The sequence below is a fragment of the Physeter macrocephalus genome, chromosome 7 (assembly GCF_002837175.3).
Source record: "Physeter macrocephalus isolate SW-GA chromosome 7, ASM283717v5, whole genome shotgun sequence".
Taxonomy (NCBI): Eukaryota; Metazoa; Chordata; class Mammalia; order Artiodactyla; family Physeteridae; genus Physeter; species Physeter macrocephalus.
In genome coordinates, this window is record NC_041220.1 from 1,417,615 (window position 1) to 1,430,476 (window position 12,862).

A 12,862-nucleotide genomic window follows, 5' to 3' on the forward strand; every position below is an offset into this window, starting at 1 on the left:
AAATATTTGTGCAAGGGAAGCACAACTGTTTACCCCATGATGGGAGGGGATTGTCAGTTACACCTCCACAGACAGGGCGGATGTATATAGAGAAAAGTGATCTTGCATTACTATCTGTTATCTACAATTCATGGTCAGTGCAATAGCTTTCAGAGCTTCTGAAGACTCAGAATCAGATCACCCAGAGAGTGTCTACTTCCCTTGCTCCAAATATTATATTTCTTTGAATTGAACAAAATAATGATTGTGCATAGAAGCCAAAACCTACATAGTTATAAAACTGCCCCACATCTTTTTCAAAAGTTTCTTCACATTTATAAGTATTAGTAGATTATCCCAATAAACACTAAGGTTAGCCTTAGGTTACTTAAGGAAAAAAAAAGAAAAAGGAGGCATTGAAAGCATGTTTGCCCTTCCCTGGGTATATCTGAAAGGAAGCTGATGTCATTGGTTTGCTAACTGTGCCTCACCCGTCAAGCTTCCCACCTTACCAGAGTCTGGATTTATCAGTCCCAAATCAGTTAACAAATCCAATTAATTCAACAAATGCCAACTGAATTTACAAATCTGCTGTATGCATGAGAAACAACAATAAGTAAAAGTATAGATTTGCTTGCAGATAAATCATATTTCAGTTGGACAGGGCAAGGGGAAGACACGTATAAATAAATTACAAGGCGACATATAACTTACTTACCGGCAAAAAAATAAGCTATTGGAACTTTTAAATGAGCTAATATTTTAGGTCAAAAAAATCAGAAACAACTGAATGGGAAAATTGCATTTCCTTAAATTATATCAGGGTACAAGAGATACTCCTGGAAAAGGAACCAGAAAGAATGGATCCTAGATTAGAAGTGTTGGAAATATTGCTGGGTCATCTGAGGGTCTTGAACGTCAAGCTGAAGAATTTTTATGCAACCCCTAAGCAAAGGAGAGTCATGGGAATTTTTGAAACTTTTATTTACAGGATAAGAGCAAGACTGAAAGATCCCAGCAGAGCTGTGAAGAAGACTGTAAAAGGCAAAGACTGAGGGGAGGGTACCTCTGGTAAGTAAACCTGATGGACCTGGCAGCAGTGTTCTGGCAATGAAGCTAGGGGGGGTGGGTGTGGGCTGGCAGAGAAAGAAAGGAGGGATGATTCCAGGTTCTCCAGTTTAGGAAAAAGTCTGTATTAGCTTCCTAGCGCTGCTGTAACAAATCACCACAAACTTGGTGGGCTTAAACAATAGAAATGTATTCTCCCACAGTTCTGGAAGCTGGATGTCCTGTGCCCTCTGGAGGCTCTGGGGTGGCATCCTGACTGGCCTCTTCCCGGCTTCCGGTACCTCTCGGCATCCTTGGCCCCATGGCTTGTGGGTGCATCACTCCAACCTCGCTGTTTCTTTCTCCACGTCCCCTTCCTGCCATGTCTCTGTGTGTCTTCTCTTCTCATAATGACACCGGTTATTGGATTTTAGGGCTCAGCCGTACCCAGTCTGATCTCCTCTTGATCCTTAACTCTTTGCAGAAAACTCATTTCCAAATAAAGTGACTTTCTGAGGTTCCAGGTGGACATGAACTTTTAGGAGACACTCTTCAACCCACTACAAATAACTTGGGAAAAAGCGGGATTATTAATGCAAATGAGGGTTCCACTGTCCGTCCTGCTGGAAAAGCAGTTTTCTGTGAAGGTAGAGATTCAGGTTGGAGGCCTGACGGCCAGATGCGTGAGTGGTATAGAAGCTGGCGTAGATTGACTCCTGGCTACAAAGTGTAGAGCCGAGGACGACAATCATGATCATAATTAATAATAATAAAAATAGATGAAGTCAGCAGTGACATGACAATTATGAAAAGAGAAGACATTTTTTAGCCAGCAAAAGCTACGTTTTTTTATTGGAGTAGAGTGGATTTACAATGCTGTGTTAGCTTCAGGTGCACAGCAAAGTGATTCAGTCCTATATTTCTGCATATACATATTCCTTTTCAGATTCTTTTCCCAGATAGGTTATCACAGAATACGGAGTGGCGTTTGCTGGTCCTTGCTGTTTATCTACTTTCTATGTAGTGGTATGTGTATGTCAGTCCTGAACTCCTAATGTATCCCTCGCCCCATTTCCCCTCTGGTAACTGTACGTGTGTTGTCTACGTCTGTGAGTCTTTCTGTTTTGTCAATAAGTTCATTGTGTCATCGTGTGGGACTTCCTAAACCGAGCTGTGTTGGTAACACAAAGCCGAGCGCTTGCTTACGGGGTAAGGAAGACAGCGCCTTCAGGGACCTTTGTACTGTCTCCAAGTGGGAGGACGGAAGGCAGCATCGATCGACAGGGGGGTTTGATTTAAGGCAGGGACTTGATTAGGGTTGGGTGAGGATCGCGTGCGGGAGTCCCATGGGGAGACGAGGTCAAAGAATACGAGGGCCTGAGCTAGTGTTGCTCTCCCCTGGAAAATGGATGGGGCTTTCAGAAAGGTCTTGTCATGAGAAAGCACATCTGTCAGAGTCTCCAGCAAAGTAAAGTAAAGACAGGAGGCTAGCAGACGGCCAGGAGGGAGACACCGTCGGCAGGGAGCTGGGGTTCCTGTTCTCAGCGCCCTTTCTGAATGTGAGGGCGGGTAGCCTCACAGCCGCCAGGGAGACCATGCCACAGCCCACAGGTTTAGAGCAAGGGCTCAGAGGAGGAATCTAGATGAATCTCTTGAGGTGCAGACCACAGGGGCCAAGGTGATGGTGACGCTTGGGTTTGGGTTTTGGTTCTTTAAAAAGATGCCTGCAACTTTGGTCAAGGGTTCAAAATGGGTTCTGAGTGTATCCAAATTTTGGAACAGAAATAGCAAATGTGGGAAGACGATGATAATGAAATTAATAACTCTAGGGCATTAGGAAAGTATGGTCATATTTAAAAATAAAGCAGTGGCTTCAGTAAATCGGTATGGTAGACAAGTCTTCTCCTTCCGCACTGTGCAGGAGCCGTGACCCTACCTTCCAGCCCTCTGGCGAACAGGCAAAGCCACGTGCTTAGTTATGACGAATGCAGTGAACTAGGAGGAGAGAAGTACTTCTGTGTGTCACTTCTGGGCTGAGACAGTGAAAGTCGGTGGCATGAGGCTCCAGCTGGTCCTTTTCCACACACCGTGCTCGCGTGGGTATGTAGTGAGATTCCGGAGCCACTAGGTGGAACATTCTAGATCCCTGACTCATCAGAAAGCAGTAGCTCTGCAGAGTCACTGATTTGCGGCAGACTTTCTGAAGGCAAACAACACGTGTGTGTGTGTGTGTGTGTGTGTGCGCGCGCGTGTGTATGTGTGTGTCCATAACAGCTTCGAAATTAATTTATTCCTGCAGCAAACCTTATCGTACGTTATATACCAAATTCTAAGAGTCACAAAAATGAACAAGTGATGACAAACTGGGTCAGAAACATAGAGATTATTGTTTGAAGGATCTGACGATGAGGTAAAGGAGGAGAAAAGGGGAGAGTTCAAGGTCTTAAAAGCAAATGCACATTTTTGATATTTCATTTAGTTTTTTAAAATTTGGAAGCTAGAGCCGCATTAAGAGATCCCAGGTTAACTTTTTTGATTTTTAGATCATAAAATTAAACCTCACTTAGCGGATAATGTCACTTTTCACCTTCTGATCCCCATGTTTGCTTGGAAACTCACATCAGAATTCACACATTTGGTGATTTGCCAAGAATTTGACCTCATTGCCAGGAATTTGATCTCATTGAAGCTAAGGGCCTATATTAAATCACTCTATTTTTTCCTGAAATATTGTCTGCCACTTACATGCTCTGGATTATTGAAATATATTTAGGTAGCATTTGATGTAAGAAATACTTTAAATTGTTTTTGATTTATCATACACTATTTTCCTGGGCAATTATTTTTATACTTCTTCCATCAATTGTCAGTTCAGAACAACGTGTTCTCATAATTCCAGGAAGTCATGTTATGGTTGTCAAGACGAGGTGTTGCATAATCGGTAACAGTAAATAGGCTGATTCTTTGAAGCTATTCCTGCTGGAAGGTGTATAAGGATATCCACGGAAGAGTGCCAAAGTCTACCTGCCAACAACTGAAACCTAGGAGTTGAAAGAGCAGGGAGATAAATAAGGAAATGTGCTATAACTGTCTTGAAATATTGAAATATTAGCCTGGGAGGCACTGTGAAAGTACACAGTGATCCCATGTTTTACGTGGCAACGTGTTCTAGTAGGAAAAAGAGCGGTCTATCCTTAACTCACTTTTGCTGCTGGATCCGGAGTGTGTGCTTTGTAAAAACGAGTCAGTGTAGAGGGAAAAGATCCTCTGCTAATTCAGTGCCTGGAGTATGGTGGGTACGCAGTAGATGTTTGGTAATAAGGCAATGGATGAATAAGTTAATGTAGTCATGGAGCAATTGGTCTAAAAGATGAAAACCTATCCCTTTGTAAAATTTAGAAAAGGCTTGAAAAACTAGGGTTCTAGTTTGCACTGGAAAAGCTTAGACTGTTAGTGGATAATCTCTCTTCCTGGAAAAGGAGGGAGCCAGAGTGCTAGGTTCAGGCTTGAGTAGGGACTGACAGAGCTGGACTTAAAGGTGGGGACTTCACTTGACTGCCGGCTCAGGTAGGGGCTGTGCTTTGAGCGGCACACCTAGGAAGAAGCCAAAATAGAAGGAAGGCAGATGGCCAGAAGTTCTCTACTGAAACAGAAAAAAATCAGAGCAAGGCAATGGAACAGAAAGAAATCAGGAAAAAACTGGAGGGCCAGGAGATAAACAAATTCTTGGAAGTAAAGCGTCATAACTGCAATAACTTCTTAGAAGATGAGGCAAGTGTGCTGTTGTAGAGATGGCTAGCTGTATCCCGATACCTAGTCTTCCTTACTTACTTAGTAATACCTACCCTGGTGGTCAGTGAACACATTGCAGTCCAGGAAGAAGTAAGGACATTCTCCATCCTTCCTTGCAGCTGGTAATAGTCAAGTGATGACAGTTTGGCCAATGAGCTGTGGCAAAATTGGTGTGCTACTTTTAGAAAACCTATTTTAAAGGAACTGGATATTCCCTTCCTGGATTTTCCCTCCATCCTGCTTTGTGAAATGCAAACGTGAAGGCTGGTGCTCTAGCAGCCATTTTGGACCATGGATATTGCTCTGGAGAAGGCAGAGTAGAAACTAAGCAGGAGCCTGTGTCGTAAATACTTCATGAACCCGGATTGCTTATCCCTGGATTCGTTTTACATGGAAAAATAAAAAGTCCATCTTACTCAAGTCACTATTTTTTGAGTCTACGTTACAGCTCATATAGACTACAACTGGTCTTGGTAGTTGCAAATATTCCTTCATTTACTTTCTAAAAAGGAGTCATCTTGAATGTAATGGAAAACTTTTCTAGAATACCCCCAGAAAAGAGCGTGATAAACATTGATACTGACTGATAATACTAATCATTGACCAAGCTGTTACAATACCTGAAATTTTATTTGGTTTCTGTACGAAGCGGAACACACGTGTAAACATGATTTTTATATTTTCTGGTGAATTGATGGTAATAGTCCTATAATTTTAGTATAGCAAGAAACTTTGGCTAATCCTCTAATCTCTCAGATGGAAAAGCTGATTCAATGACTTGACCAAAGAAAAAAGTTTAACTTATTGTAGAAACGAAACTAGCAGCTGGCTATCCTGGTTTTCAGTCCCATATCTTTCTATTCTACTACGATGCTAGTATTTCAAAAAAGATAACATGTCCTCATTTCTGCCAAAATACAATTGCTTAAGTGTTCTCAAAGCCAAGAGATACTATTCAGGATCTGAAAGCGTAAGAATTTCTCCTTCAACAAATTTAAGAAATAATCTTAAAAGTTTGAGTTCCATGGCAGTAAGTTTATATCAATTTACATTCCCACCAGAACTATACTCTTATATTGACATAGTAAGACACAGATAACACTCTATATTAATATTTTAAAATGTTTCCCTTTGGTGGATATAGCATTTAGAGGTTACTAACTGTCTGATATATCCCTGCATAAAATTTTTCCTGTTTTATTTTGATGTATAGTCTGATCCATCTCTTCATTTGATTGTAGTTGGATAATATCATCTGCTGCAGCGAGAACAGGGAAATAGTCTGTTCTTTCCTATAGCCTGGTAGATCAAGATTTACTTCTTCTTATTAATGGTTTAGAAATGATTGTTTCAGAGTTTTGACTTGTTGGATTACACTGTGAATTTGTAGGATTGTAGTCATATTTAAGAAAATCCGTGTACAGTTTATTTCAGACGTGAGCTGTATGATTTTAGGGCATTTTAAGTGTTCTTATACTGTGACTAATCTTAACCAGAATGTCAGCGTCACTCATCGTAGGGTCAATGCCCTCACTGTAATGGCGTAATATGAACTGCATATTATTTTTATTGATGTTAGCATTTTACGTTAAGCTGGCAAGAAATTAGTAAGGTCCTGAGTAGCTAAGATACCGGCAAGCCCATTTCCGGCCAAGGGAAGAGTGAAGGAAGGCATAGACCGGCAATAGCAAGGTGCCCAGTTAGAACAGGACATCCCTGTAGGGTCAGGAATCACCAAGTGATGTGTCAGAAAGGTGCTCCAGAGTCAGGTGGGGAGGTGGGATATGGTATCAGGTGCAAATGACTCAGCAAGGACCAAGCGTCCAATGCTGGTAAGTCATCATGAATAGAGTGTATTGCCTCAAAGTTAGGTAACTAAAGGCCTGACACTAGATCACAAAGTGGCATAAATAATAGACTGCACTGTTAGGATGACGAGAGAGTGAGAAACAGCTCTGCTGGCAGCCAGTCCGTAATGTTCCCACTTCACGTAAACGCTGTCAGCCAGGAAGAGTTCCCTCTGCAACCACAAAAGGGACTAAAACATGCCCCCTCCCTCCTGACTCCACAAGGGTCCACGGCTCAGCCCTCCCACTGCAAGAACGGGTGAGATGGCCTCCAGCCGCCCCCTCTTTGGCTTCACGGGAGGTCAGCTCTCCCAGGACTGTTCCCAAGCCAGTGACGCCGTGGTAGGGGCCCCAGAGCTGGGGCGTCTCTGCCTGATGTGGACTCTTCTAACGGACAGGCTGGCTGCCTCCCCCCCAAGTGTTTCTCAGCACAGCCCTGAGTCAGAAGGATTTCCTGTCCAACCTCCTTCCACAGATGTCAGAGAAACACGGTGGTCTGTCAGCCCCCTGCTTCTTCCTGCGGCCCCTCCCTTGTCTCTTCAGAGATGTTCCCGCGATAAATCTCTTCCACCTGTACTTTCTACTTGGCGTCCGCCTCCCAGAGGATAATCTGGCACGGTTGGTTCTGCGGAGGCAGGATGAAGGACGGGTCTGCCGATGGATGCATCACTCACCCCCTCAGTGGCAAAGAGGACCGGGGCATGCTGGCCCAGTGGTCTGAGGCCACAGACACTCCCGGGTGCATGACGGTGGTCCAGCGGCTGTTCCTGCTGGAGCAGAATGCCCTTGCCAGTGCGGCGACTCTGACCCTGCAAAGGTGCAGGGGAACCGTGCATATATGAACAGCGATGCAGGGAAACCTTCCCAGTGGCTGGAGCTTCACGGTCATGCAGGAAGGTGGAGCCCAGGCAGAGAGCATATACAAACTTGTAGGCGGTGGTCAGTGCCCTGGCCAGTTGGTCAGGGGCCTGGAAGGAAAAGTACTAAAAAATCAGAGACAAAGACACGGGAGGTAGAGGCATGCATGTAGGAGTGAACAGAGTGGGAAGATATTTTTACAGTCATATGTTCATGTCCTCCCACCAGAAAGTGTCCATCATGGGAAAGGCACTGAACAGCTATGGTGGCAAAATGATTTGGCCCATCCTGGTCATTAGCCATCTGAGAAGTGGCATAGTGGGCCGTAAGGAGGTGACCAAGACGGCAGAGAGGAGAATGCACGTGCACCCAGCCGTATGGATCCCCACTTGCGGACGCTGACATAGCTGCTGTGGCCTCTAGATAGCTCACTTGCCAGCAATGGAGACCAGTGCTGAGCCTCCCATATGTTGCTTTCTCAAGGACACCAACCTTCAGCCTGGTGGCAGTTCAGCTACACTGGGCCCCATTGCCCAGAATTCATCCTTCCTGGAACAGGTACCCTTCTGGTGTACCGGTTTGCCTTTCCTGCCCTCAGAGCCTCAGCCAGCATCACTCTTTGGGGGCTTACAGAGTGCCTGACCCTCAGGCGGGAAATCCCACATGACGCATCATCTGAACACTGAAGCAGAAGTGGTAGCAGACTCATTTTCCTAGAATCCCCTGGTTGTGTCATGTACCACACCAACCAGAGGCAGCCGGCCTGCTAGAGCCCTGGGATGGCGTTTTGAAGGCATCCCTGAAGTGCCATCTTGGACGTAATAGTCTGCAAGGAAGCGGTGTCACTCCCAGGTACAGTATACGCAGCAAATTAAGAGACCTCCCAAGAAAACCATAGCTTGAAAAGATACGTGCACCCCAATGTTCACAGCAACGTTATTTACAATTGCCAAGACATGGAAGCAACCGATATGTCCAGTGACAGGTGAATGGATAGAGAAGATGTGGTGCATATACATATACATATAAAGGAATATTACTCAGCCATAAAAGAGAATGAAATAATTCCATCTGCAGCAACATGGATGGACCTAGACATTATCCAGCTAAGAGAAAAACAAATATCATATCACTTATATGTGGAATTTAAAATAAAATGATACAAATGAACTTATTTACAAAACAGAAACAGACTCACAGACATAGAAAGCAAATTGAAGGTTACTAAAGGGGAAAGACGGGGATAAATTAGGAGTCTGAGATAAATATAAACACACTACCATATATAAAATAAACAACAAGGTGGGCTTCCCTGGTGGCGCAGTGGTTGAGAGTCCGCCTGCCGATGCAGGGGACGCGGGTTCGTGCCCCGGTCCGGGAAGATCCCACGTGCCGCGGGGCGGCTGGGCCCGTGAGCCACAACTACTGAGCCTGCGCGTCCGGAGCCTGTGCTCCGCAACGGGAGAGGCCGTAACAGTGAGAGGCCCGCGCGCCGCGATGAAGAGTGGCCCCCACCCGCCGCAACTAGAGAAAGGCCTCGCGCAGAAACGAAGACCCAACACAGCCAAAAATGAATTAATTAATTAATTTAAAAAAAAACCAACAAGGACCTACTGTAGAGCACAGGGAACTCTACTCAATATCTGGTAATAACCTATAATGGAAAAGAATCTGTAATAGAATAGATATATATGTATGTAGAACTGAGTCACTTTGCTGTGCACCCGAAACTAGCACAACATTGTAAATCAACTCTACTTCAGTAAAAGAAAAACCACAAACCGAGCGACCTCGCCATGTGGCTCTGTGTCTCCGATGGGAAGAATACACAGTTCTCGGAGCCCAGGTGGTTCCACTTTCCGTCGCTGCCAGAGTCCCACCGGGAACTCGGAGCTGCCTCTGGTTGCAGTGGAAACTCGAAGGGGTCCCTCTCACGGTAGGAAACACAAAAGTTATCCCTGGAACTACAAGCTGTAGGTCCTTGTGACCAGAGCCAAGCAGGCAGCAGAGGAGAGTGATTGTCGCTGGTCATCGGGTAGAAGGGGCTGCTCTTGCACGGCTGGGACTCGGCTGACCACCGGGGCATCTCCTGGTACCCCTTTCCAACCGTGTGGTGAACACACCCCACAGCAGCCCTGGCCTGAGAAAGGTACCGCTTCAGACAGGAAGAGCTGGCTGCCACTCCCAGCTGGGCCCCCAGGCTCTGCAGGGCTGGCTGCTGACGGAGGGGAATGGATAAGGGATAGTGGAGGAGAGTACGGATGAATGGCCTTTGCAGTCGGAGACCAAGAATAGCCACTGGGGCTTGTTTATGTCCCACCAACTCCCTCCCCCACGTTTCCACTTTGGGTGGGAAGTGAGAACCCTGGGATGCTGGAGAAGCTTCTCCCTGAGCATCTGGGCGTCTGTGCGGTGTAACGAGTGGAGAGCAGGAGCCTTGAAGGTGACCTCTCAGATTCCCCTGCTGGGAGGAATGGGGGTCGCTGAGGGCCTGGGGCAGCCCCCTTGGGATCCACGGAGCAGCATGCCTGCCGAGGACACGCCGGCTGTCCCAGGCAGCTCCAGCCAAGCCTGTGGCGGTGCTGGAGAGCTGGGCCCTCTTTCCATCACTGACCTCCCCGACTGGACACCTTTGCTGTTGGCTCCACAACAGCCTGGCCTTGTCTGTGTGGCTCTGTAGCCTGAGCTCCTCCACCCCAAGCCTCCTGTCTTCTCTCTCTCCTCATGGATGTCAGACCCGCATCCAGGGTCAAGGGCTCTCTTGGCCCTTCCTCCTCCCTCCATCCTTCCTAAGTCTTTCTCCCAATCAACGTCTTCATTGGACCCGGAATGGCACAATAACCAACCACCCAACTGTCACCTCTTTGTGACAGTATCCAATCTAGAAACAAGATATTTTTTGACCCACCTCCTAGAGTAATAAAAATAAAAACAAAAATAAACAAATGGGACCTAATGAAACTTAAAAGCTTTTGCACAGCAAAGGAAACCGTAAACCAGACAAAGAGACAACCCTCAGAATGGGGGAAGATATTTGCAAACGAAGCAACAGACAAAGGATTAATTTCCAAAATATACAAACAGCTCATGCGGCTCAGTATCAAAAAAACAAACAACCCAATCAATAAATGGGCAAAAGACCTAAATAGACATTTCTCCAAAGAAGACAAACAAATGGCCAAAAAACACACCGAAAGATGTTCAGCGTCACTAATTATTAGAGAAATGCAAATCAAAACCACCATGTGTCCCCTGTTTCTTAACCAGCCTAAGCCCAACTCATTCAAGAAGTACGTTCCGATTCCTCTTTTCTGAGACATACCATGGTTCCTTTGAGTTGCATTCCCGGCAACTAGCAAAAAAGCAAAACAACAACAAAAGAAAAACAAAACCAAAAAACCTAATAAAAAAACAAAAACGCAAAAACAAAAACCACCAAAAAACAACAACAAAACACCAGCCTAGCTTTCTGACTACCACTGTATCTGGCCGTCTTTGATTGGGAGGTTCAATAATTATTAGCATTAGACAAACTTTGGTTTGATTCTCAATTCTGCCACTTATTAACCTGTGGGATTTTGCTAGAACTAATTTAAACTATATACAGTAGTGACCCCAAATCCCACAGTAAAATTTACTAGAGCAAACGTAAACTAAATGCATCTTAGATCCCTAAAATGTCTGTGGCTGCTCCAGTTTTCTACCCACCACTCACAATAAAAGGGAATATGTGTTGGAGAGATGATCAGATGGAAAGAGATAGTGTTATTCCGAGATTACAGCAAACATGGCTAACATCTGCAAATTCTATAAAAATATATGACCATATGAAAACCCTGCTAGGGTTCTTCCCAAGGGCTTTGAAGATTAAACTTCATTAGCTTCAATGTAAATTAGTTTTCCGTGTAAAATAATGAATGATTGGATGCACCATACAACCATTGTCTCCTTCAAGAAAAGCTGACTGCTTGCTGGGCATTCAGGTTTCGGGAGGGTAGATTCAAAAGACAGCTTGGCTTTGAGGCTAAAAGAATAAGAGTGGAGGGGTAGCGAGAGAGAGACAGAGAGACAGACAGAGGAAAAACTTAGAATCAGGAGAACCTCTGCTTAGAGCCTGGGAAGATAGAAGCCTAAAGAATATTCTTAGGAAGCTTTGCTCTATGTGACTGTGGCCAACCCTTCCGTAATACCCACATTACTATTAAAATGTTTGGAATTTAATATGCACTTATTTATTAATACCGTGGAGTTGTCCTTGGTTAAATTATACTCAGTTTACACGCGTGTGCAGGTGCCGTTAGAGGGTCTTCTCCTGTGTGACCTCATTTAATCCCCACAATAAGGGTTGAAGGTAGACACTCTCATCATTATCATTTTATAAACGAGGAATCGAGATCAAAGCCTTCCTAACTTCTTCAGAGTCACACAGCTATTATTAAGCGGTGGGGACAGGATTGAAATCGAGCCTGACCCTGGAGCCTGCGTGATCTGTACGATACCGGCAAGGAGGTACGTAGACGCCTCCATAGATGTCCTTAATTCACTACGCTTCTAGCCTTCTCCAGGAGGGGACAAATCCCATTTCTTCATCACACCTTCGTCTCAAGTTAATTGAAGCAGGGCAGATTATGTTATTGTTTATACTAATTAGTTTTCCCCTCCGTTAAATATAAATCCCAGCACTGTGTACAAAGAACCCATGAGCTTTGGAGGCAGATAAGACCTGAGTTTGAATTTTGGCTGCGTTACTTAGAAGCCATGTGAACTGCGGTAGTGTTACTGGTCAGTCTGTTCGCTGCATGACAGGCCAATGAACCGGAGACAAGGTGTTGAGGGCAGGGATACGACTTTTTTGGAAAGCCGGCAGACCGAGAAGATGGCAGACTAATATCTCCAAAAAACCATCTTATTGTGGTCTGGGTGCCGGTTTCTCTTATAGCACAGAGAGGGGGAGGAGATGAGGAAGTCAAGTGAAAAGGCCACAAGTTTTGCAAATATCCCCAGAATGGCCAGCCTCAGGGAGGGGATGTGTTAATTTCTTCTTGCTTGCAGCCGTGGACGGGGTCAGGATGTTTCCCTGAGCAAAGGCACTTTCGTTTACCATTCAGGCAGAGGGGCAGGGTTCCCCGAGGCAGGCCATTATGTATAGACAGTAACCTTTTAGTGAACAAAAGCAGCGGAAAATAAAGGTTAAAGTAAAAGAAACAGATCCAACACATAGTCAGATTTGGTTCTTCCCTGTAACAGTAGGATCTCATTTCCTTATTTTCAAAACAGATGATAATAGTATGTAGTTTACAAGCAGTGTTTATGTTACATAAGATAATGTCTATCAGATG